The sequence below is a fragment of the Lissotriton vulgaris genome, chromosome 3_1 (assembly GCF_964263255.1).
Source record: "Lissotriton vulgaris chromosome 3_1, aLisVul1.2, whole genome shotgun sequence".
In the NCBI taxonomy this organism is placed as follows: domain Eukaryota; kingdom Metazoa; phylum Chordata; class Amphibia; order Caudata; family Salamandridae; genus Lissotriton; species Lissotriton vulgaris.
The window spans coordinates 1,841,112,538-1,841,139,386 of record NC_141689.1 but is presented as its reverse complement, the minus strand read 5'-3'; the positions used below and the strand labels follow the sequence as shown (position 1 = coordinate 1,841,139,386).

At 47.0% G+C, this 26,849-nt stretch overlaps 1 protein-coding gene across 2 annotated transcripts in view; it reads right to left on the bottom strand.

Annotated features, from left to right (window-relative positions):
• Positions 1 to 3,033, bottom strand: part of FHIP1A (FHF complex subunit HOOK interacting protein 1A) — a 392,657-nt gene extending 389,624 nt beyond the window's left edge. Inside the window, exon 1 of one of the 2 annotated variants that reach the window (XM_086962295.1) lies at positions 2,560 to 3,033. The gene's annotated coding sequence lies outside the window, so the exon portion shown is untranslated. The remainder of the gene's footprint in view (positions 1 to 2,559) is intronic. The other variant, XM_086962294.1, reaches the window with a different exon arrangement.
• Positions 3,034 to 26,849: the final 23,816 nt, after the last annotated feature.

The window sequence follows — 26,849 nt, the reverse complement described above, 5'->3', positions numbered from 1 at the left end:
GCTCCCCGTAGCCCAATCTACATGCTGTTTGTTCATTGCTGAGGGAAAGATGTAAATGCCAAAAAACAAAGTTTTTAAAAAAAACATAAGCCTTGAAACAAAATAACACTGTGAATAAGATGAAGAACTTAGGTTTTGTGTTCTCTCCATTTTCTGTGCTCTCTACTCTTTGAAACAGGTCATCAGCAGAAAAAAGAAAACCAAAGTAATACAGCCTATGCATTTTACTGGCAAATGGGTGCTGCAAGGTGGCCCAACAGTGCCCTTTCTTCAGGAAAATGTAGTGTTCACTCTTTCTGTATACTAAAGTATACAAAAACTTGATGAATGGAATGTTTGACTTACTCTCAGCCACTGGTAATCACTCAGCTGCATCCCAGTCTGTTGTTATTTTGCACACCAAGCCACCTCAGCTTGAATGCAGGCTTATGCAAATCAGTCTTGACCTTGCTACAATGGGAACAGTCCAGACCGACCTGCCGGGCCAGGTTCTCTCTGAACTAGAGCGAGGTCAACCCTGGATAAGTTTCGCCCTAGTTAGGTATGGTTCATCAGCCATTTATCGCTTGCTTCCAGTGACACAGTGTGCATGGGACCCACGCCTGGACATTACCGTCCCACTTGGGGCGACACACTAATGTATTCAAAAAATTGACTACCAGTCTCTGAGATTAATCCAAGCATTCCAGCCATCACTTTTTGTATGCTTTAGTGCGTCACTCTTTCCCTATAGACTCGGTAGCTGGCCAATGGAATCTTAGGCATGTTTCCCAGTCCGCCTCCAAAAAAAAAAAAGCAAACCCTCTGAGTGTCGAAAGGATTAAAACAAACAAGGTCTTACTTACTGGGAAAGTGTGGCCCTGCCCTTCTTACACCCAATAACTAAACTCGAACCAACGCAGCACCCCTGGCTAAAATAAGGTTGTTTGCGACCTGTTCGACCTGCTGTTGCTGCACAAAAGCATGACAAGATGCCGCAGTCGTCCAAAAAGCAGATTAAACTAAACTCGTGGGCTTGAAAAAGAAAAATATTGAACACTCTACTGGTGGAAGCGTCGCTGTTGCACTAGACAGGGCCATACATACGGTGCTCTGTCTTGCACCATCCTTGGCCTAGCGCCACGCGGCCGCTAAGGTAATCGGAAACCAGGCCGCAGCAGTAGTCAGCTGGCAGCGAGGCCTGGGGAGCCCCAGCAGGTGATGCGGGATTGTTTCCAGCAGGCTACACAGGACTGACTGCTTCTAGTTGTGTCTGGGAAGGTCAGTCGCTGCCAGGCCAGACAAGGAAGGGGAAGATCCCTCAGACCACACCAGGCTAAGCAATACTAGTACCGGCGCGAGTCCCTTGGTACATACAAATATCTATTTTACTCTCACAGACTCTGACGTGAATGGTCTCTGGTCTCAACTAACATTCCAAAAGACTATTGTCTTTAGAAAAAAATTCCAGGACAAAAGATAACTTTTTTTTTTACTAACAGTGAAGCGTTTCAGTCATTTTCTACCTACATATTAACCCATTCTTGCGCATATCTGTCTATTCTCAAATACACCAGTTAGTAACTTAAAATGAAACCAGTTATTTTGATTATATAGTCGGTATCCTTTAAACCGTGTTTACTCTTCTTTAGTGTGTCATACTGTGTGCAATCTGTTTATTTACGGGTAGTTTCTGTAAGTAATAGCTCTGCTCAGTTCCTGTTCATTATGAAACGTTTTATTTTCGCTCCACCCTCACTAACTACTCTCTCTGATGTCCCTTGGAGAGTGATTCAGCTACAGGTACGCTCACAGGCTATGCAGTGCTGCTATTACAGCTTGTGTAACCCACGGGGGCACAGGCAGAACCTTCTACACGAGAGGGAACTTTATCATTTTATAGAGCTTAACCTCACTGCCACTTATAAACAAATTAAGATTAGCCGCAGCCAAATTAATACACAAGATGTGTCACAGTAAGTAGGCATTGTACACTCTATTTTATAAAACAGCTAAATGTTTATAGTGAAAATAGCTACAAAGAAAAACAGTACTAAGTGAGCACATGAGTTTAAACACAATTGGTGAATACTGACATTCGAAGGTACTTAACTCAAACGTCCTCTTTAATGAACTCTGCCTTTAGAAATATGTTATACTGATGTTATTACAAATAGATGCAATGTGAAATTAGTTGCAGAAAACAAAGCCAATATCAACGTTAAGACTGTAGACAAAATAAAAATAAAGTTACAAAATACGCTTTTCAAGATGTTGGCAAGTAATCATGGGGCGGGTCACTTTACTGCCAGGAATTTAGCCTAGATGACTTCCGCCCATCTTTTTTTATGGCGATAGGTTATCGTACAAAAAACAAACACAGCTGTGGTGTGCAGAGAACAGTGCCTGGCTGCGCGTACGTCACCTTGCCTCTGAAGCGCGCGCTCACACTGACAGCCAGCTGCCTTCATTTTACCCCATGTTCACTGGCCTGTGCACAGAACTCCGCACAAAGAGAAAGAAACTACACCCACCCACATTTCACTGCTCCTGCGCTGCGCTGGCAAGAAGCAGACATACCTAGAAGTCGGAAGGGCAGCGCACGCCAGCAGCTCCCTTCTCTCCAGCTGACACACTCCTGTTGCTCTGAACGCGGAGGCAGGCGTTGTTGCAGGGCAGCCTCCCTGCCAGGGTGCCCCGCTGGCGGCAGCCACTCCGGTGCACGAGGAACAGGGCAGGTAATCCCCCGAGCTGCCTGTGCTGCTGGGTTATGACATGTCAATCCCCCGGGAGCCGGTGTCAGACTGGCTCCGCCCATCCAGGGGATAGCAACAACGAAGAAAGACGGCGCAGGCTACCACCACCTCTCCACGCGCGCCCAGGAGGATAGCGCACGGAAACACACAACGCCAGGTACACTGCCTGGTAGGAGCGGGGCGCAGGCGATGCCACCTGCAGCTGGCGATGACAAGCCTCGGCTTGCCCTGGTTGGTTGAGGCCTGAAGGAGGGTAGGTGAGGTGTGCCCTTCTCAACGAGGAGCCGGCTCCGCCCTCCTTCTCAATGTACACAGGGACGCCTGCGGGGACTGGGCGTGCCCGCTGCTGCTCCAGCCAGCCTTCCCCCTGGCAACACCACGCGACTCTGTGAGGGGCTTGTGCAATGTGGCAGGCGGCGAGCCCGGGATCCCGTCACACGATGCACGAACCCTCCTGTCACTTTACCAACTGCGCGTGTCCGCACACCTGTCAAGACTTCCGAGCCAAGCGTGTCCTCGCGATGATGCCAGTGTCATGATTCTTTCTGGATTGACAGCTGTTGCTAACCACTTGCAAATGACACGTCTGCTGATTGTAACGGCTGGGACCGCAGATGTTTTACCAACTAAGTGCACCTGTTCCCCTTTTACGAAAGACCCTAGCATTAGAGCGCGTGGTGCAGGCGAAATTTGAAAGTGCTGGGACATAAATATATGCTTTCAATTGAACAGGGCAAAGCGAGCGACTTTCAAAGGGTTCCCCAAAGACGTTTTTTTTATTTTTTATTTCAAAGTATTTTATTGAAAACATTTTTTTTTAAAGTATATTACAATACAGTACAGTAGTGACATTGATTGTCGATCGCTTGGCTGGGTAGTTGGCCCTCAAGAGAGAGGGAGAGAAGGAAAAGAAAAGAAAATAGGGGGGGGGGGAGATGTTGGAGGTCTACTGGGGATGTTCGTGGGTTCCAAGGTGCAAATCTAGGGCGGCCCACATTGCTACTTTGGCTGTATGGCTCGCTGAGTGTTTTGCGGTGATGTTATCTGCGCCTCTTAAGAAGGTTACCCAGTTAAACCACCTCTTAAAGGTTGCTTTTCTAGTGTCCTTCCAGTTCGCTAGTATAGTCTTGACAGCTGCTGTGAGGAGGAGGTCCACTAGTTGCCTATCTTCTTTGGACTTCAGGTCAGGGGCTAGAAAGGCTGTGGCTACTCCTTCTAGGCCTAGTTGTATGTTACCTCCCACTATTGTGTTAATGAAGTTATACACTTTGTTCCAAAAGCCCAGGACCTTGGGGCATTCGTATATTATGTGTGTCAGATCCCCTTTCTCCCTATGGCAGTTCCAGCACTTGTCGGATTCGGTGGCACCCGCTTTAGCTAGTCGGGCAGGCGTCCAAAACAATCTGTGTAGTAGCCAGAACTTTGTTTGTGCTAGTTGGGGGGCTACTTTATTCTTGGGCGCTGAGATCCAGAGCTTGGATTTCTCCTCTTCGCTAAAGGTTCTGTTGTGTTTTGTTTCCCAGAATGACATTGTTTTTGTGTTTATTGTTGACGTGCGTGAGCAAATGAGTCTGTATAGGTGAGCTGTTTGGTGGCCTATCTTGTTTAGGTTTTGCGTGTATTTTATGATGGAGGGGGTGTCATTGGAGAGGTTTGCCTTAACTATAGCTGCTTTGATTTTAAGAAATTCGTAGAATTCGATGTTTGGAAGGCTGTGAGTGGTTTTGAGCGTCTCAAATGTGAGCGGAGCATTGTCTTTTTCTAGCTGCAGGTATAGTGATGCCTCTTTCGTACCACTCCATGTTTGTTAGTGCCCTGCCTTTGTACGTTATCTTTGAGTTGTACCAGATAGACTCCCATTTTGACCCTTTGATGCTTCGTTCCATTTCCCTGTCTACTCTTAGGAGGGCCGTCTTTGTGTTTTTAAGCACTGCGTTGTTCGCCTCTGGATGCTTATTGGCTGCGAGTGTTGCTACTGGATTGCCCCCCCCCCCCCAGGATGTCTCTCTCTAGATCTAGCCACACTGGGGTGTAGTCATGAGTTGGGCTGACCCAGTGTATACCTTGTTTTGCCAGACATGCTGTCTGGAAGGCCTTGAAGTTTGTCATGTTTAGCCCCCCCAGTTCTTTCCTCAACCGCAGTTTTTTCAGGCTTATTCTTGCTTTCTTTCCGCTCCACAACAATGCGTTGATCGTTTTGTCCAGTTTCTTATGGAATGCCTCTGTTAGTGTTAGTGGCAGCATGCTGAGCATATAGTTGAGCATGGGTGTGATCAACATCTTGATGGATTCTACCCTCCCCCACCAATTAATACATTTGGGGCTCCAGGATTCTAGCTTGCTTTTGATAGTCTTGAGGATGGCTTCTTCATTGTGGTCAAGGGTCGACCTTAGGTCTCTGCCAAAAAGGAGGCCGAGGTATTTCAGTTTTTTTTTTTTGCCATGTCAGTCCCGATGTGCCTAGGACTGTACTTGTTGTGTGACAGTTCATGGGATTGCACTCAGACTTTTCCCTGTTTAACTTGTATCCTGAAACTGCAGCGTATTCCTCAATTGTTTGCATTAGTGCTGCTATTGAGGTCTCTGGCTTATTGGTTGTGATCAGAATGTCATCCGCATAGGCAGCCAGTTTAACGGTGTTGTCTTTAACTAGAACGCCTGTTATCTGCGCATTATCCCTGATCATGACAAGGAGTTGTTCTAGAGCTAGGCGGAATAGGCCTGGGGAGAGCGGGCAGCCTTGTCTTGTGCCTCTCTAGGGTGAAGATTTCTGATGTGCCTCCGTTGACAACTACCCGGGCTTTGGGGTTGTTATATAGCGACATCCCCATGTTCCGGTAGCTGGCTCCTAGTCCGAATTTGTCCATGCATAGGTCTAGGAAGGGGCATGAGACCCTATCGAAGGCTTTTTCCGCGTCTAGCGCGATCATGACAGCTTTTTCGTGGCAATTGGCTGTGCGATGAATAAGGTGGCATAGGAGTCGCGTGTTGTCTTGAGAGAGAGCCTGTTCTTTAGGTATCCTACCTGTGATTTGTGGATTAGGTGGGGCAGGAACATGTTTAGCCTTGCTGCCATTATTTTGGCATATATTTTGCAGTCGACATTGATGAGCGATATCGGGCGGTAGTTTTGTGGGAATTGTGGGTCTTCACCCTCTTTGGGAATGATTACGATGTTAGCCTCGGCCATTGAAGCAGTCATACAGCCTTTCTGCACGCAGAGCTTGTACACCTCGACCATTGTGCCCTTCAGCTGGTGTTGGAACTGTTTGTAGAATGCGGCCTTGAAGCCGTCACGGCCAGGTGCTTTATTAGGTTTAAGGGAGCTTATTGCCTTCTCCACTTCTGCCGCCGTTATTGCCCCTTCTAGTGTTTCCCTTTTGTTGGTCTGAGAGCTTAGGGCGATTGAGTTTCCCTAGCAGGCTCGCCCCCGTCTGTCGCTAGGTCCTTGTCTGCTGTGTATAGTTCCGTGTAGAAGTCTTTGAAGACCGCTAGGATCTGTTTGTTAGATGTGTGTGTCTTGTGTGTTTTGTCTGTTATTACTGCTATGGAGTGTTGTCTCTGCTTGGCTTTTAGGTATCCTTCTAGTGCCTTCCCTGCTTTGTTGGTCGAGCACAGGTTAATTGACTTATATTTATTGATCCACGTACCTGCCCTTTCACTAAGAATTCTATTGAGTTCATACTTCCTTTTCGTTAGTTCTGTAAGGGTGTTTTTGTCTGAGAGGTTTGCGCAGTGGTCCCTTTCTAGTTCTTTGATCTGATTCTCTAGCTCTGTTATTTTTTTTGTTCCTCTTTTTGTTCATTCTAGATTTAATGTTTAGGAGTTTGCCTCTTGTTGTCGCTTTCAGTGCCTCCCACAGGGTTCCCCTGTCCATCCCTTCTGTGTCATTGAAGTCAAGGTACTCTCTGATTGCCGCCTTTATTTCCACTATGTTGGCTGGGTGTTCTAGGATGTCGCTGTTTAGTCGCCAGCTGCGGCTGGGCTTCTCATTGTGTTTGCCGCTGATCGTGAGTGTGATGTGCGCATGGTCTGAGATTGTGATTGGGCCAATCTCAGTCGAGTCAGTGAGGTGTATGTGAGTGGCAGACATGAGGATGTAATCTATTCTGCTACTTGGGTTGTGGGGGTGTGAGTAGAAGGTGTACTCTCTTGCGCTCGGGTGTTGGAGTCTCCATGGATCTGCTACCCCTAGTTTGGCACAGAGGTTTTTGAGGGTGCTCTGTTCCTGTGGAACATGGCTGGTTCTATGTGGGTGTCTGTCTGTGGGATTGTCCATGGTCTGGTTCATGTCCCCCGCTACAATCAGTAGTTCACCTTGGGGAATGTTGCTCAGTTTGTTTTCCACTCCCTCCTAGAAGGCTTTGTCCGTTGAGTTGGGCCCATAGATGTTAGCTACATGAATTACCTCCTCACCTCTTTTCAGGCTAGTGATTAGTACCCTACCGTTCGTATCCGTGTCGTATTCCTGTATCACGAGTTTGGCCTTTTTGCTTATGATTGTGATGACCCCTCCCTTCTTGTGCGCTGCTGGTGAGCATGCTATCTCCCCTATCCATCTCTCTTTGAGTCCCTGCCCATCCCCCTCAGAGACCCTGTTCTCTTGGAGGACGTATATGCCCCCTTTGCGTTTCGCTAGATAATCTAGGGTCTTCCAGCGCTTTATGGGGTGATTGAGGCCCTTTACGTTGAGTGACACCACTTTGATATCCGAAAGTGGTTGATTATGACTTTGTGTAGTCATGGTGGTTTGTTTGTTTCGCTAGCTCTTATGGCGTGCGTGTTTACGTCTTGCTTTGTGTGGTGTTTTGCCTGGTTTGGTAGATTGTTTGGTTCCCCCCCTTGGGATATGCACTGGAGATAGGTAAGGGAATGGATAGAAAGTGTGTGAAGATAAGAAAAAAAGTGCAACTAGCTGTACTCTGCGGCCTACCACCCCCATCCCCCCCCCCTCCCCCTCTCCCCCTGACATCGTTTTGTAGGCGTGCGACAGCAAGGGTCCTCCATCTCTCCGTCATCCCTGAGTCTCTGTTTCCCCTTCTGCCCTTCCCTTGTAAACCTCTTGTCTCCCGTTATAAAGGATATGCGGTAGTCTCTGCATGATGTATCTTCGACTGGGTGACTAGTCCGTTCTGGTTCCACTTGCTGTGTGGCTTCAATGTCCTGGTCTAAAAGCAGTTCTGTGCCTGTTTCTTTGAGGTAGTTCTTTGTTTCCCCTGAGGTAGCTTCTGTTGTACTGAGGTAGATTGTCTCTGCTAGTGTCCTCATTCTGGCACCCCTTCGGAGCCATCTGATGACGCTCTTCTTTTCGCTGCTCCTGGGCTTTGTGCTTCCATTTCCTCGGTTTCTGGGCCTCGTAGGTATTTCCGCAGCTCTGCTGGTTCGTCAAAGATCTTTGATCCTCCCTTGTCCGTCACTCGCATTCTGGCCGGGCCTGCGAAGCTGAAGGTTATGTTCGCTTTCCGGAGTCTGTCTCTGAGCGCCAGGAATCCTTTCCTTGTCTCAACCGTCAATTTGGAGAAGTCCTGTGTTATGGTGATCTTCTGACCATTCCATCTCACTTTCTGGCCTTTCATAGCAAAAGCAAAAATGGCGTCTGTGTGGTCTGCTCTCAGTGGTTTGCCTATGATCGGCCTCTGGCCCTTCCCCAGCGGTTGCTTTACGGCTGTTACTCTATACGCCTTGTCCACCTCAAAAGGTCTGTCAAATCTCAAGCCAGTCAGCTTTGGCAGAAGGTCTTCGAGCATTGCCGCGCATGAGCCTGTTGTGTCCTCCTCACCTTCTGGCACTCCTAGGAGTCTGATATTCCCCTTCCTACTCCGGTTGTCTTGCTCCGCCAGCCTCTTTTGTAGGTCCCTAGTTGTTTTTACCACTAAATGCATGTCTCTGTTTGTTCTGGATGTGTTATCTTCTAGGTCGCTTATCCTCTTTTCGGCCATGTCAATTCTGCCATTCATTTTGCTCTGATCCGCTCGAATGGCTATGGGCTCCATTTGTATGTTGTCTATGGTTTTTTTCGTGGCCTTTGTGAGTTCATTACCTTCATTTATCTTTTTGAGGAGCGTGTCTAATGTTGTTTTGTTATTGTTGTTGTTTTTCAGCTTCAATGGCGATTCTGTTGGGTCATTCCTGACCTTTTTGTTGTCGCTGGAGATTTTGTCATCTTTACCTGCCATTTTGTCAAAGCCTCTTCTTGATTGGTGTGTGCTCAGTCTGTCTTCTTCTGTTGGCTTGCTGAGTGCCCCTTGTTGCTACTTGAGTTCCAGGTGACTTTGCTTTCGGGTATGCTGTCCAGGCTGAACCTGCTAGGCCACCGTATTGTTCTCGTTCTGGTCTTGGCGAACGCCAGCTCGTTTGTCTCGCAGTACCGTGCTGCTTGGCGCGTTGGTGTTCCCCACGGTAGCCTCCTCACTTCCACGGCGGTTTGTATGTTAGGGTGGTCTCGTGCTGCTGGCTTCAGGGGAGCGCTCTGAGGCCCTGATTGTCCTTTTGCCCTCCCCCGCTTGGTTTGTCTGACGGTAATCCCTGCTTACCCGAGTGCTGCCTGGCTTGTGTTGGTTGTGTTCCGGTTGTTACCGGCTGGCTCGGTGCTCTCCGCCGTATTTGCTTAGGCTTGGTCACACCTGGGCTTGTACTGCGGCCAATTCTGTTTGTTTGGTCATGGCCTGTTTGCCACCCTTCCCCGCTGGTTTGCGCCTGTGTTGTTGACCTGCGCTCTGCTTTGGAGGTTGTTCTGCTTCCCCCGTACGCGCTGCCACTTACGTTTTTGGCGCAGGCTGCCCCCGCATGTGTTTACCTCTGCTCTAGCTTGCGCTCGTGCCTGTGATGAGATCGGCACTCTGAGGCTGCGGTTTATTTGGTTCTAATCTTCCTTGTTCCTGCCCGGTGTGCCTGTGATGAGATCGTCACTCTGAGGCTGCGGTGTGTCGGGCTCCGATCTCCTTGTTTGACTCTTCCGTGCTCGTTTTTTGGCCCCGCCTGCTCCTCCTCAAAATGGCCGATCCCTGGGTGTTGGCGCTACAGTTTGGTTTCGGTTTCTGCAGCCGACCTTCTTGCCAGCTTTGCACCGATCTGCCATCTGTATTGGCTGCGCCGATCAGAACCTCTGTGCTTGCACCCCCGGTAATGCCCTCCAGTATCTGCTTCTTACAGTAACCTGCTCACGTGCCTGTGGATATTCCGGCGTTGTCCCTACCCGAAATGGCCGCTACCTGGGTTGCTGTTGGTAGGTTTCGGTTTCGTTTCTTTTCCCCCTACCAGTTGCTTGCCGGTTTGCGCGATCCTGCCGTATTTAAATTCTTACGGGCTTCGCTCTGTCCCGACCAACTTCACCGCTGCTGTACCTGTGTTCGCGCCTTCCGCTGCCTGCGCTGTACTTACCGTGCAATGGCTTACTTCTCTGCTTCTCCGTTGTTTGCCCCGTTATTCGCCGCCATTTTGGGTTCTTTGCGCTTCCCACAATTTAGTCGGTTTCCGCCGCTTCTTTTACTTGGTGGGTTCCCCTGCTGTTCCGTCCTGTGCTCCAGTGTTTCCCATGTCCTCCGCTCTTTTTGTGGCTCGTTTCTGGGCAGTTTCGCTGGTTGTTTCGCCGTTCTTTTGTTCAGGGTGACGGAGACCTCGAACTTAGGCGTCTGCCTACATTGCCATCCAAGCCACGACCCCCCCCCCCCCCAAGACGTTTTAATATTTTTTAAAAGGCAAGCATTGGCAAAGCCTACAGTTCTCGCCTATGTGAGAGCTATTGGCTTTGCCAATGCCTTTTGGCCATGTTGTACCTCAGCGGGGCTGCTGTTCAGTATGGCTAAAAGTTAGTGCCATTCTGTAGAGTAGTATGGCATAGAAGAGAGTGGTGTGTAGAGAAGTGGCGTAGAGCAGAACGGAATGGTTTAGGGTAGAGTAGAGTGGAGTTGCATAGAGTGGCATTGTGTGAGATGGAGTGGCATAGAGTAGGTTGGTATTAGTGGAGTGGCATAAAGTGAGATGGAGCAGAGTAGAGTGACATAGAGTAGAGTGGAGCGGCATAGAGTGAAGTGATGTAGACTGGAGTAGCATGGAGTGGACTGTGTGGAGTGGAGTGACATAGACTGGAGTAGCATACAGTGGCTTAGAGTAGAGTGGCATAGAGTGGGGTGGAATAGAGTGGCATGGAATGGCATACAGTAGAATGGAATTATGTAGGGTGATGTGGAGTGGTGTAGAGTGGCATCAAGTGGAGTGGCATAGAGTGGAGTGATACAGAGTGGCATTATCTGAAATAGAGTGGTATAGAGTAGGCGGCATAGACTGACATTGTATGGAATAGTGGTGTAGAGCAGAGTGAAGTGGCGTAGAGTAGCATTCTATGGAATGAAGTGGCATAGAGTGGTGTAGAGTGGAGAGGCATAGAGTCGCATTGTGTGGAATGGAGTAGCATAAGGTTTAGTGGATTAGAGAGGCATTGTGTGGAATGGAGTGGTGTAGAATAGTGTGGAGTGGCGCAGACTGGCGTACATTAGAGTGGCATAGAGTGGGGTGGAGGGGAGTAGCATTGAGTGGTGTGGAGTAGAGTGGTGTAGAGCAGGGTGGAGTGGTGTAGAGTGGTGCAGGGTGGCACTGTGTGGGGGGAGTGGCATATATAAGTGGAACATAGAATACAGCTGACTGGCAGGGTTCGGAGTGGAGTGAAGTGAAGTGGCGTAAAGTGCAGTGGCGTAAAGTGGTGTGGCATAGAGTAGAACGGAGTGCCATTGAGTAGAGTGGAGTAGCGAAGAGTGGAGTACCATAGAGTAGAGTGGCATAGAGTAGTACAGTGTGGGTGTAAGTAACTGAAGCATCAATGGAGACGGTAGATAGGGTGAACGCAACATAAGTAAGAAGCCATGCACCTGTGTCAAAAGTAAGAAGGCACGTTGTAAATCCTAGAATAATACTGAAACACTTATAAAAAAAAATAGTGTGCGGCAAAAAGACAAGGAATAACACGTACTCATGCTCCAGGAAGGAGCTAACACAAGAAAAGAAGGGAAGCCTACGGGTGCTATTCAATTGAAAGATTGCTAATGAGAGTGACAAGGAAAATAACTAATGGCATGCTGGGGTGCGGTTGTAAGCCCACTGAATTGTAAACAGTACATCTCACAGCACATCGCATGCACAGTGTAGTTGAAACCTAAAAGGGAGGTGTGGGGCAAATGGTGCTTTTTACAGTGCAGTTTTTATGCAAATAGTCTAAAAAGTCAACAGGCTGTGAAGGGGCTTATAAATAGTAGAGGTGGCAGAGGACCCAGTGCTAAAAAGTGTTGCAGCAAAGACTCAAGCACTCCCTATGTGTGTAATAGACTGCCCGAGTGAAGAAGTCACATTTTGTGAATCCTGCTGAGTCCGGCCTGGTGCTATTAGCAATGGGAGTGAAGGTTCCACGCTTAAAGGAGCCTCCCATCTTCCTTGTAGCATAGACTCCTTCCCTGACATACGCACCCTGCACAGAAGAATGAAGACCAAAGTGAAATGTAATCAGGAAAATATGACAGTAGACAGTTTTTTAATTATTTTAGTCTATAACGCTGTATGGATTCAGGTCTCAAGTGCTAATACAACACCAGCTCCTGGGTGCTGGAGTCTTTGGGGTTCCCACTACTGGTGGTTCATTGACGGAATCACTGGCTTGGGGTTTAGGATTCCTCCTTACCAGCTGTCTTTGTACATTTTATCTTCTTCCTCTGAATTCAAAAGCTTCTTCATGGGAGATTCCAAATCAACGTCAGGAAATGTTCTGACTGGATTTTCAGCAGATGTGCAGCATATGACAGTAACTTCTCCATGAGTGGCCTTGAAAATGGGCATTCAATTCAATATCTTTATTCGGAAAGTTTACCCTTCCATAAAAGTACATGCAAATAAAACAGTCACCATTACATCAACACAAGTACATTGTCGTATTATTATAAACCAGATAAACATGTCTATTCATAGCACCATAAATTAAAAACAAGGATTAAAAGCACAAAATAGCAGCAGGTTGTAATAATAGTAAAGTGCCATGTGCCCTCACCACATGTCTTAAAAATGAGGCTACATGTAAACATGTTTCAGTATCAGACAATTGATGAGAACATTGCTTCACTCTATCTGATATCACAAAATCTCTTTTTAAAAAGTGGAAGCAGGAATAACCTTGGATACAATTCATAACTTTTACAAAACAAAAAAAAAGTGTATCATGGTTTGATGACTTATTATTACACGGGCAAGGAATAGCAGCAAGATTTGGTTGGTTTACAGAAGGGAAACACAATACATACTTAACCGTATCAGCACTAAACCTAAATAGCAGGGTTTGCTTCCATCTCCCACAAGGCTGTTTTAAATAAACTGGTGGTGGCACGGAGAAACTCTGGGACAAATTTGCAGTTATCAGTGGTTTCCCAACTACACTATTAAGATGATTTTCACGTGCTAAGTTATAGAAAGCTGAGGCTACTTCCTTTTTATTAAAGGTAGGGCATAAATCTCTTGCTGTACAAGCTTGCTCCATACCAATTTTCCCAAATTCCTATTTAATATCTGCTAACCATGGAATTCGAAGGCCATTATCACAGGAGATGCAGTCATTTATTATATCTCTTGTGAGCACTGCCTTGTCCTTACTTCAAATGGATAACCAAAGTAACACTGGCCTCAAGCTAATAAAATCAGATATGTATAACAAATGTAATTCTTTGTGGCAGATGATGTGGGGGGAAGAGATAGGTACACCCAACAGGCACCTATAGAGCCTGTTTTCCTCTGATTGTATGATTACGCTATTTGCATCCCCCCAAATGGCGGAATCATAGGTGGCGATTGGAACACATTGGGACTTGTATATTTGTATCATTGCTTTCAGCTGCCCCCAGCCGTGGTTTGAGGAAGGGAGAGCAATGATCCAATTGCCTTTGAGAATAACATTCTACGGTGTGCGGTGTTAGGTGACCAAGCTCCAGAAGACGAAAACATTACTCCAAGATATGGGAAGCTCTTAACACTTGTTAAGGAGTTATTTCCTACTTACATGGAAGACAATTGAATACAATGCGGCTCACATGCCATAATATGAGCTTTTTTGATATTTGTTTGGAGATCAAGATTGGAAGTAACATCAATAAATGCTGACACTAAATGGGGTAGTGCCCTAGGGGTCCGGGCCATTAAAACTGCATCATCTGCTTATAAAAGCGTAGGAAGGTGTTTGTTTCCCTTTGACAGATGGAACATCGCTAGTTCTGAAAGACAGGAATGAGTAGAGATCGTTAATATATAATATGAACAAGAGCTGTGCTAACACATACCCCTGTCGAACTCCCCTGCCAATCTCAATACCCTTGGATACATTCCCGTTATTATTTATTCTAACCTTTGCTTCCAAACCCTTATGAAGAGAGGCGAGAAAGTGAGCAAGGGGGCTTCCAGGCTCTTAAGTGTCAACATGGTCCATAGTTTCGACCAATTTACACAGTCGAAAGCGGCACTTAGATCCATAAATGCCATGTATAGAGGCACACACTTAACGACTGTGTACTTGTCTATTATTAGGTTCAGATTGGCATATTGCTCAATTGTCCCTACCTTGCTTCTAAAGCCATATTGGGCAGGATATAAAATCGACTTTGGGCCCACTCCTGGATCATGTTGTAAATAACCCGCCCCACAACTTTTACAGTTGTGTCAATTAACAATATTGTTCTGTAACAACTGGGGTCTTCTCTGTTGCTTTTTTTAAATATAGGGACAATAATGGAAGTGCGCCAAGAATCCAATATCTCTGTATAAGGTAGTTTACTAAACACATTCATTAAGATAGGAGCCCAAAGTTTGGTTTCCAGTTTTAATAGATCCATTGGTACTCCATCAGGCTCCGGCGCTTTACCACCCATACTTTGCGATAGGGCCTCTGCTACCTAATCTATCGTAATTCTACAATCTATTAGTTCACTATTATCTATAGTAAAACTATCTGCGTTAGAGGGGGAAACATAGACATTGCTGAAATGATCTTCCCAAGATTCGCTAATAATATGGCATGCGATTGGGGAGATTGTCAGATTTTTACTTCTCATACCAGAAACTGTGGCCCAGAAGTTTTTGCTGTCCTTTGTGTTAGCTGCTAGTGCTAATATCTCCCATTGGTCTGTGAGAACCTGCTGCCAGCGCCTAGCCGTAACAATTTTATAATGTTTCCTCAGGGCAGTGATTAGTATCTTATTTTTCTTCCCTAGGGCCACCCTTAGTTCTTGATTGGCTGCTGTGCAGTTATGGTAAAACCAGCAATGTAACTTATTGGATGGGCATATTGGTCTGAGTAGGGTATTTTGTATGCCAAGACAAAGTTCTTTAAAGGCACCCACTATATAAATAGCACTGTCCTTTTCAGATAGACAGGCCTCCACTGATCTCCTATTATCTTTCACAACTTTCTCTAAGGTTTGTATTGGGTCGCACATTCTCCAGACCAATTTTAAGTTGTCCGTTGTGAGTTGAAGATTGCAAGCCCCTATCTGCTGCTTGTATGCTTTCCTTTGGCCATTAGGAAGACATCCTCAAGTGGGTTGTGACCACTGAAGGTGGATTCAACAACTGACCCGTAGAGCGGGGTTTGTTCTAAGCTCCGGGTGATAACTATAAAATTAATCGTAGGTGGAGACGCTCTGCCTTTATAAGTTGGAGGAATAATTACATTTTTCCCTACAGTTGCCATGATATCTAGGTCGTGGGATTCCACTATTGACCCAACTCCTTGCTACTTTGATCTAACCCTCCCTGTATATTCCCCATCATGTTTCTATCATTTGAGAGGTATGCATTACAATTGCCAGAAGCAGAGGTGTAATCCCAGCCCCTGAATAATAGTTTTATCAAATAACTTGGTGAGAAAACTACTTCATTCTAGAAATATTGGGTTGGGTACATTGTTAAAATCATTGTTATAAAAATTAACCAAATAAAAATTAAAATTGGGTTTCCAGCAAAGCACTTGTAAGCTAGTACTGGCAGTCTCCAAGACCTCCACGTGACCGGCTGATGAGGGGTGTTACCCCGAAACCGGCCCCAGGATGCTTGTTTCTGGTCGAGGGAAGACCTGGCTTGGCAGTTCAGGCTGGACTGATTTGCATATGGCTGGCTCTGAACTGGGGTGGCAAAGTAAGCAAAAGCAAAAGAACGATGAGGGATACAACCCAGATGTGTGACTGGGTGTGAGTGTTTGAAAGGTTTCAGTGCACAGTCCATCATCTCCTTGCGTTTGCACTGTTTAAGATCTTGACATCAAGGTGGTGAGAGCACACATACACTACAGCGCCTAACACCAACCAGAGGTGCTGAAAAGCCTGAAGTGTGCATTGCTATTGTTGTCAACTGTGTAAAGATCATGTGATAGCAACAGGAGTGGGTTCACAGCCTGTTCCAAGGCCTACCAAATAAGGCAGCAAGCAACATTCTGCCCTATGAGAATCAGAGACACTTTCTCAGGCCTTTGTCTTACCTAAATCTTGGTGTCATTCAGAAATAATTGGATGACCCCCAGGGTGATAGCGTAGATTGGCACTCCACAAACTATACTGGCTCAGGAAATCTTCAAATATGGCTACCTCTTCTAAAATTCATGTTCAACACTAAGTCGGACTGGGTCTCCAGGGTGCTAATATTCCAAACGAGATTTTTCCACCTGCGAAGCCAAATATATGCACTTGGATTCTGATTTTAGACATTGATCATTCGAGGTTACTTCTATAGCATCTTCCAGCACGGCTGCTGCGGGGATGGCACTGTCTATGAGTGCTGTCACAACCATTTTAATGCAGTCAAGATTATCCTGGTTCATGGTCATAGGATGTTAGAAAGGACAAACTGGAAGACTTGCAGATCCATGACAACAGAGAACATTGACCAGATACTCTAAAAGCTACAGAATGTTCTTCTTGATGCACAGTGAAGGAGGGCCAGAAGGCCATTTCAATTGCCGCATAAGCAGCTTGTGGTCTATAGTGACCATGAAAGAGTGTCTACACAGATATATGTGGAAACGAGAGCAGTCCGAGACTAATGTTCTGGCTTCTTGCTTTACTTAGGAGTATTGTCTATCAGTAACAGATGTCCTAGCTCATTATCGTGGACTGAACCCATTCCTGCTCCTCTATATAGAGAGAAAGGGGTCAGCTGGCTAAATCCATTAGTCTGTTACGTTGTCATGAACATTTTTCTTTCACCCTCCAAGGCGTTCTGCCTGGGGCTATGGGTCAGCTCACTTTACCCACTGTCACACTTCACTTTGAGTGACTACATCAAGCCTGTGCACATTGTTCACATTGTAAAGTAGCCCCTTTCTCTTCATTTGAAAATCTGTCTCAACGTTTTTATGGGTCATTCTATATTAAATAAAAATACCAGCTATTTATTTAACTCTCTGTGTGCCTAGTTAGATGGTGATTTATTTTATGTCTCCTTTTTTAAAGTTTATGATATTACGTTTTTAAGTAACATTCTAACATTGTAGCTGCCTCTAATTTGAGTGCTGGGTTAGGTGATGATTTCTTCTTGTCTTCTTCATTAATAATAATAATAATAATAATAATAAAATGCTTGGCACAACTGAAAACCTTGTTATGTATGTATGTATGTATGCATGTTTGTACATATGTATGTGGTATTTCTATAGTGCAAACTTAGCCAAAAGGCAGCAGAGCGCTATACAAGGTCAAAGAACAGCATAACGTCAATGATTGATAGGTGAAGTAGCTGGTTTGTGGACTGTTCGTGCATTGTGATGTAGTGATCTTCAAAGAGGTACATCATGAACTCTTTCATAAAGTGGAGGAGTGTGGGCCTGTCCCTGATGGATACAGGGATATGGTTCCAGATCCTGGAACATCACCAATAAAATGGCGCGTCCATCACTTTGTCTCCATTACAAGTGTTAAAGGATCCCCACACAGGGGATGCAGAGACGAAGAGGGAATGGGAGCGGGTCTCCGGTATATAGTATAGCCAGTCTCCAAAGTCAGATGATATTTTTTAGTTTTCAATGTCAAATCTATTCCTGCTTTGATCATTTTCATGAATGCGTCATCAGGATATTGTTAGGAGCAAGAGGGATCTCAATCCAATTTCTCCAGATTACTCCCCATAATTTTGCACCAAAAGTATAGAAGTTTTATTTAATTTTACCAAGTGATCAGTGAACCAACCCTGTAGAAAATGTTATATGCACATATTAATTTGATAATATTGCATTTGGCTTAAATTTTAAAAGTGTGGTACATATTTTCTTTTATCATTTTCTTTGATCAAGTATTACATGCATGTGATCTTAATTACCTGCCATTTTCTTTAGGATTGCATGCAAATAGTGTCAACCAGTGAGATAGCCTTATTGGTATACCCAGTAGTTCCCACAGAACTGTCTTGGGATGCACAATATAAAGGACATTGCCCTGAACAGCCCAATCCCTGATAAGGGCTTAAGTGCTTCTGAAAAACACATCACTCAAATCTGGACTTCACGGTGATGTTGACACCAAAACCTGGGAAACATCACAAGTGATTCACTGGCTCCATCTATACACATGAGTACTCTCCTTGCAGGTACTCTCTGCATATCCTATTGACTGTCATAAGGTCCACTTGTTTCCTATATTGTTTGCACCACTTTGTCTCTTGATGCACTCATACCATATGAACTGATTATAGGGGGGGGCTATGTATGTGTAACTCACTAAACCCTCCTGGTTTAAATGAATATAGAATCCAAAAAGAAGGGGAAAGAGAAATACCTCTAATCTTTGTGTAGGAAGCTGGAACAATTCTCCATCTCCATATAGAACTCCACACATCATATTATCCTGCTCCCCCAGTTTGACCATGCTACTTATTCAGGAACAGATTCAGTTAAGATCCAGAATCAACTGGTTAGTTGTTTATTAGAACCTCACAGACTCTATTAGTGCCATTTTTCCTCATCGGATCTCATCCTGGTCCCTAAAAACCATGATGGGCTTAAGCATATTCCAGGGAGCACTTTTAGATTTTGTGGAACAGTGAGTGAGAAGGATAAAATGCATTGAAATACCAAGGTATCGCTTTATTATTGGAAATCACAGACAAGGTTAAAATATGAATTATAGGTGATTCAAGGGGGATTAGTATCCTTAAACCTGTCTGGCCTACATGTAACTGCCTTTCACAATTGCCGCTTAGGGTCCTAGAGTTTTATCAGGACATTTCAAAAACACCCCATTTGAATGTTTAATTTATATTTCTGTCCCTTATGTCTGACAGAATCCTATAACAAACAGATACATATTATCATGCGGTCTTACTTCGCCTCATGAGTCAAGCACCTATTAATGCCTAGAAAGAATAAAATATGTAGCAATCAAAGATTTCTCGTAATGCCAAAGACCACATGTTGTTGCACTATATATAGACAAATCTGCAGGGTGTTGTAACCCTATGGAAACCATGGCAAGCTGACAAAGACCCACTTGAAGGGTATTATAAACCTGACATAAAACATGGCAAACAAATATGTTTAATGTATGCTGGATGGCCCATGCAGGGAGGTGGACTCATCCTGTAGACAGAACAACACGTTGAAGATATGCATTAGTCACTCTTGATGTACCGCACTGCAAACTTGTGAAAGTGAGCACACTAGCAGCACAAGTGAAAGTATGATCTTACACTAAGCCTTACTGGCTAGTTGCCTCTATGTTAGGAAGGCGGGACCAACATGCTCCTGTAGTCACACTCTTTACTGGAAAAATGCACCATAAAATATGGAAGTAATTAGTAAACAGTTTGTGTTTGTCAATCCATGTCTGCTTAGAAAATATATACAATACTTACTGCTTCAAGCGTGCCATGTCACATTTTAACCTATTGATGTCCTGCTGTCTTCCCGCTTATGTGCTGTAGTCCCAAGCAGCACTCATTATATTAGTGGTGCCGCACCCTAGTGAAGCGCCTCAGCAACATCGGAATCCGAGAGAAAGCACTGGAGTGGATCATCTCGTTCCTCGCCGGAAGAACCCAGAGAGTCCGCCTCCCCCGTTCAGATCCGAGGCCACCAAAGTCATCTGCGGCGTACCACAAGGATCTTCACTCAGTCTAACCCTCTTCAACGTCTACAAAAGCCCCCTCGCAGCCATCACACACCAACACGACCTCAACATCATCTCCTACGCCGACGACACCCAGCTGAACCTCTCCCTCACCAACGACCCCACCACCGCCAGAGCCAACCTACACGAGGGGATGAAAGACGTCGCCGACTGGATGAGGAACAGCCGCTTTAAACTGAACTCAGACAAGACGGAAGTCCTCATCCTGGGATCATCACCCTCCGCCTGGGACGACTCCTGGTGGCCCCCGGCACCGCTCCCAAGCCCACGGACCACGCACGCAACCTGGGCTTCATCCTGGACTCCTCCCTGTCGATGACCAGACAAGTCAACGCCGTCTCATCTTCATGCTTCAACACCCACTGAAACCAGGAAGACCGTCCCCCAGGCACTCGTCACCAGCCGACTGGACTACGGGAACACCCTCTATGCCGGAACCACAGCCAAACTTCAAAAAAGACTCCAGCGCATCCAGAACGCCTCCGCACGACTCATCCTGGACATCCCTCGACACAGCCACATCACCGGACACCTGAGAGACCTGCACTGGCTCCCCGTCAGCAAGAGAATCACGTTCAGACTCCTCACCCACGCACACAGCTCTCCACAACCTGGGCCCCAAGTACCTCAACGACCGCATGACCCTCTACACGCCCACCCGCCAGCTACGATTGACCAGCCACGCCCTCGCCACCGTACCACGCATCCGCAGAGCCACCGCCGGAGGAAGATCCTTCTCCTACCTGGCAGCCAAGACCTGGAACTCCCTCCCCACCCACCTTCGGCGAACCCAGGACCATCTCTCCTTCAGAAAGCAGCTCAAGACCTGGCTGTTCGAGCAGAAACACACCCCCTCCCCCAGCGCCTTGAGACCCTCCCGGGTGAGTAGCGCGCTTTATAAATGCCGTGATTGATTGATTGATTGATTGAACACGTCTCTGCCGTTTGTGTTCCCGCAACGGCATCACCCTGGATGAGACTTCACTGCGCACGTGCGGTGTAAGTGAGACTGCTGAGAAGCGTAGTCGTGATCAACAGTGTTAGCGGTCCTGTTTTTTTTCTTTAAGACAGTTTATCCAATGCTATTGTTTTAGTGTGTGCCTCAGTGCTCACAAAAGGGGGTCTTATTATTTTTGGGACAAAGATGCCTTCAGCTTTCCAAAGGATAGAGCCTCATTTCTGTTTGTGAAGTGTCTTATTCTTGCCAGTTTCTTCATTTTCCCCCTAAAGATTGCCTTATCTAACATTCAATGTGGTCATAGTCATGTCTGTTTACGCTTTTGCTTAACCAATGCTCATGCTTAGTTTCCAATGGAATGGAACTGATTCCACAGAATTTTGTCATTGCCCCTCTATGTGGGCTTTCAGTTTAGAAACCCACCTTTGTTCTTGAGTCAATAACTTCTTTGTTCATGTTGGTGTTTTGAGTTATTTCTTCACCAATAGTCCATTGTAGATCTTTTTCTGAATGTCACTAAGCTAAGACATTTGCTGTCATCTTAGTGGTAGACATTTGTACTGAATATTGCTGCGGTGCTCACTGATTCTTATTTTATTTCCGGAAGTCTCACCAATATAAATAAGACCACCTGGCCACCTAATCATGTAAATTACGTTTGTGGAATTACAAGTTGTGTGGTGGTGTTGTTGCTATAATCTGGGCAAGCCGAGATCTATGGTTTTGGATGCTGACATAAGGTTAAAAACAGAGCATTAACCACATAGGTTATGTCCTGTTTTTAATGGAAGAATATGGAAGGGGGCACCGGGAGGCGGGGGGCTGAGGGTGTCCATAGGGGCTGGGCCAATAATACGTTTGTGGCTGTATCTGTTGATAATAGTTGTTTCCGAACTTTCTCCCTCTTCGTTTGTTTGCCTTGCTTTTTGCACTGTTCCTAAAGTCATTGGTGGACCAACTCTTGGAATCCAAACCGGAACCCAAAGAGTTCTGGTTTTCACTAGGACCTGTGTACGTGACGAGAAAGCTAAGCGATTAATTGAGCATGCAGTTAAATATGGAACACGCCACACCCTAGGAGATAGGTGTGTATCTCAGTTTCACCTCAAACTGCCACTCGGATTGCATCCAACTCTGTCTCACGACTCAAGGTAACATCAATTATCTGCCAGGAAAAGCAGAGCCTTAGACCTCACGACTTGCCTGCAAGCAGGAGAAACAATAGGGTAGACGAATTTGGTGTGACTCCTATTTATAAGAAGCCTCAAAGATGGCTGCCAAGATTTGTGGTGATCTTGCAAGAAGTACAAAATCTCTTCCTGTGAGACCCACTGACAAAACAAAGACCTTTTCTTAGAGTGTGGCTCCTTCTGCACCATAAAGCTCCCCCATATGATGCAAGGGGCCCCTACCACCATCTTCCAATGCAGTAAGCAAAATGGCATATATTCCTTCTATTATGCTTCACACTCCACTCACCATGATGGAATGCATGTAGCGCTGTGAGTGCAAGATGGAGACAAGAATTCCCCCTGTCATAATGCAGATGATTTGTTTTTTGAAATCCCATACTCTCTAAGAAACAGGTTTAATCAATCCTTCTTACATGCTTCAATAAACAGAGGAAAGTGGGTTATCAAGTGATATTCTAAAAGGCAAGTCCCCTGAGAGTCTGCACGTAGAATTGTTATGCTACTTCCATGACATGCTAAATGCCAAAGCCCTTTGGATTCATCCAAACCCGGATTCCAGGTGTAGACGGTTTTATGGAAGGCACAATCGTTTGTATTTCTAAAGCTTGATAGAGATCCAACTCAAGTATAAATTTATAAAATTCTCTTGCATCAACAGGAATTTGTATGAAACTTGATAAAAATGTGATGAAAGTGGATCAGTAAATTGGAAATCAAAGGCAATACACTTGAATTTGCCTTGTAATCCTCCCAGTGGAAGAAAGACGATTGAAGACTGTTGGGGCCCATTCAGAGAAAAAGTTGGAAAATATGCACTTACAGGTATTTATGTTTTTTAAAATTCACAAAGGTCCCAATGGTTGATTGGAAACTTACAATGCTCCCCATCCGCAGCCCACCATAGAAATTAGATTTACTCACAAAAAAATCTTTATGTAAGCAAACTCTTTGGCTAATTTAAAACTCACTTTTGTGAATTTTTAAAGTAGTTTTACACCGGTTACAGGCTACCTTCATGTGTATGCTAAAAGTGCATGGCATATTTCTTTGTGAATCAGGTCTTAGATATTTACTCACTCTTGATTCAGAGAAAAATTTCATTGTCTCAAATGGCCTTTTACACTTAAGAACAGGCTCGGATGTCCAGGTATACTCCTACTCCTAGGAAACACTTGTGAAGTATCATTTAATCACAGGGCGGAGCTTGCTGGCGACCAAAATGGCCGCTTGAGCCTAGAGCTCCGTATCATTGTAATAAATATCCTTAAATATCCCCGAGACTGGAGCCGGGAGAGGCTTGCCGCAGTGGCCAAGTGGTGCAGATTCGGTGCCGGGGTTCCGCAGATACTCGACGTGGTAGTGCTGTGGCTCGGAAGGCCTCGGAGCCGCGACTTGCAGTGCGGAGCCTACCCGCCCTGCGTCACAGTGCGTGCGGCCAGAGAGCGAGGAGATCCAGGGGGCGGTCCGAGCGCTAGACCGGGAGAGGCTGGAGTGCTGCGCATCTATGGGCGCTTGGTCCAGGCAGTAGCGGTGAGCGGCCCTCCCCTCCCCCCCACCGCCTACCAGTGTGGGCAAACAATGTTTGACATCCGCCGCGGCATTGTGGGTGACCATCAAGGACTGAACAGGACCCCGGCTTCCAGCGCTCCAGCGCTCCAGGACGAGGCGCGGGGGGTGCCCGGAGTTTTCGAGTGTGGGGGTCAGGAGACCTCGGAAGCTGTGCGGGGGAAATCCCATCGGGCCTGCGTCAGCTGCAGCTGTGCCGCGAGGGGGACCAGAGAATAGCCGGCGCTGGGCTTGCAGTGTCAGACTCCTGATTGGCGCGACGGTATTGCGCCTCCCGCCTCGGTCCTTGAGCAGTCGTGTTGGGCTGTGCTCTGGCCCCCTGCCGGCATACGGGTCGAAGGACACCCCACGGCCCCTAGTGCACCGGGACCCAACAACTGCCTGGCGAAGTACCTGTGCCCCTCCCCCACCTCCCTCCCTTCTGCGGTGGAGGCATCGTCAGCCTTACAACAAGCGCTCCTTCTGGCAGTCATCGATAGTGGCGGCGAAGCACGTAGTGGTGCGTTGGGGGTCTGCTGCTGCGTTGCAGTCCTGCACAAGGGGAGCATCGAGGTCGGCGACGGCGTGGGGAGGCCCCGGGGGCTTGGTAGCACTGCACTACGGTGTGCAATTCGGGGTGTCTACGCGGACCCACTCTGGACCTAGGTGTTGGGCTGAGGTGCAGCGGATAACGGAGGCAGCACAGTAGTCTCTCCCGCCCAACGAGGCACTGACACGTGGGAGTGCTTTGTCGTTGGCAGGTCGCGGTGGAGGGAGCGCCTTGATTTGTCTGGTGAGCTGGGCAGAGGAGACAAGATGCAGAGCAAGCTGTCCTTTGCTCAAAGGCGCTCAAAGTCGCAGGAGGCCCCGGGCGAGGACAGATAGAACGTGCAAGTGATGGAGGACCCTGCTGCGGGCCTGGACATAAAAACCATGTTGCTGGCCATGGAGAAAGGCCTCCAAAACAGTATGACGTCCCTGGGGTCAAAGATACCACTTGCTGGTGCCTCGCCCGCGCACAGGAGCGCCGCTGCGTCCCATCATAGCCAAGCTGCTCAACTACAGGGACAGGGATGCAGCGTTGCGGGTGGCTAGAGATAAAAAAATCGCTGCGATTCGAGGGCTCTGAGATCTCGCTCTATCCTGATTTCACTGCCAGGGAGCAGGAAGCCCCCAAGCACTTTGCCCCGTTTAAACAACAGCTCTGAGATTTAGGCCTGGATTACGCAATGCTGTATCCTGCAAAACTACGAGTCAACCGGCAGGGCCACCCCCACCTCTTCACCAATCCAAGAGCCCTACAGCAGGCGCTGAAGGGTTGGACGAGGGAACGTCGAGAGGACGAGACCAGGCCTTTGGAGGGCGAGAACGGAAGCAGCCAGCTGGATGAGCAGGAGTGAAGTACTCTCTCATATGTGCCACTTGAGGACATAGGGGCCATGAGTGACTGTAAGCGGTGAGACCAGACTTTAGGGGCATTTTTCATGTTCAGTTGAATCTCGTAAGTTGATTAATGGGTTAAGGGCGGGGGTCCTTGAGGCCCACAGTGCCCACTGCAGTGACTAGGACTGAGAAGTTCCCATGGCAAGCATAAGGATGGTTGTAAGGATATGAATGCCGGGGGAATGATTAGAAGGCTTACGAATAGCTGCTCTCTGCTACGGAATGAGGGGGGGTATGTACAAGTGGAGGGGAGTATAATGGCGAGCACGGCTGATCCAGGACAGGCTCGACCCACCGCCATGATTAGGGCGCTCACGTGGAACGTCAGGGGGCTCAATGACTACCGGAAGGTGAGAAAAGTATTGAACTACTTACAGCATCAGCACGTTGACGTAGCACTCCTACAGGAGACCCATCTTTCATTAACGAGCAGAATGATGCATAGTAAAGGTCTGGAGGGCAACATCACAGCATCTGGATTTACATCTCATGCCAGAGGTGTGCTAACCTGGGTAAACCCTAAGTCAAAACTCACACAGACGCTCCTTAGGGCTGACACATCAGGCGGTTTTGTCATATCGCGGTGCACGGGCCTGGTGTTGGACATAGTGGTAGTTAATGTTTATGGCCCAAACTATGATTCCCCAGATTTTTACCAGACACTTGCGCAGATAGCTCGTGAGCACGATGCTTCTCATTTTTTGTGGGGTGGGGATTTTAACTTAGTGCTTGACCCAGCCCTAGATAGATCCTCCAGTCCCCCACGCAGGCCGTCTGCCGCTGTGCTTACACTACACAGCGTGATCAACAATTTGAATTTGGAAGATGTGTGGAGGTCGAGGCATGCAGAGCAGGGGGGTACACGCATTATTCTGCTTATTATGACACACACACCAGAATAGATTATTGATTGACGTCCTCCTCCTTGTTGGGACAGGTACGAGACTGCAAGGTTCTGCCACGCACGCTGTCTGTCCACTCGCCCGTACTTTTAGTGCTTGATGCCCCTAGAAGAAGCATCCCCCTGTTTACATGGCGGTTCCCGCCATATTCCCTGCTTGATTCTCTGTTTAGAGGTGAGCTGGCGGAAGCAATAGATGTTTTCTTCGAGGCCAATATCGTTGTGGGAGACCTTTAAGGTCTACATACGGGGCATGGCGATGACTAAATACTCGGGAGTTCTCCGATCCATTAGGCAGCGGCTGACTGACTTGGAACGACGGCTGGCACTGTTAGAGAAGCGACAGCAAAGTCACGCAAACACAGCAGTAGACGACGAGATAAAGTCACTCCTGGCAGAATACCACGAGAAAGCTGGTAGGGAAGTCAAACACATGGGAAAGTATGCAACGGCACGAGTGTACGGTGAGGGAGAGAGGCCTGGCTCAGTCCTGGCGAGAGTGTTGAAGGGAGAAGGGGGAGACACCAGGTGACGGAGATAAGAACTGAGGAGGGTATGGTCCTCACAGACGAGCTGGAAATTGCCCACTGTTTCAGAGCTTTTTACTCTGACTTGTACTCCTCCAAGAGCAGAGACCTCGACGAGGAAATCATGAATATTTGGAACACATTGTACAACCCACGCTTACCAAACATGCTCCCAATCGAGAAAGACGAAATTGTTGAAGCTCTCGCGGGCATGCGTTCTGGCAGTTCCCCCGGGGCAGATGGCCTCATGGTGGGCTTCTACAAAGCGTTTCAGGACAAGCTACTCCCACACCTATCGATGCTGTTTGATGACATTTGCGTGGAGGGCAGAATGCCGCATTCCATGAGAGAGGCTCTCTTGGTGAGTATTCTGAAACCGGGGAAGGCACACGACAACTGCAGCTCGTACAGGCCC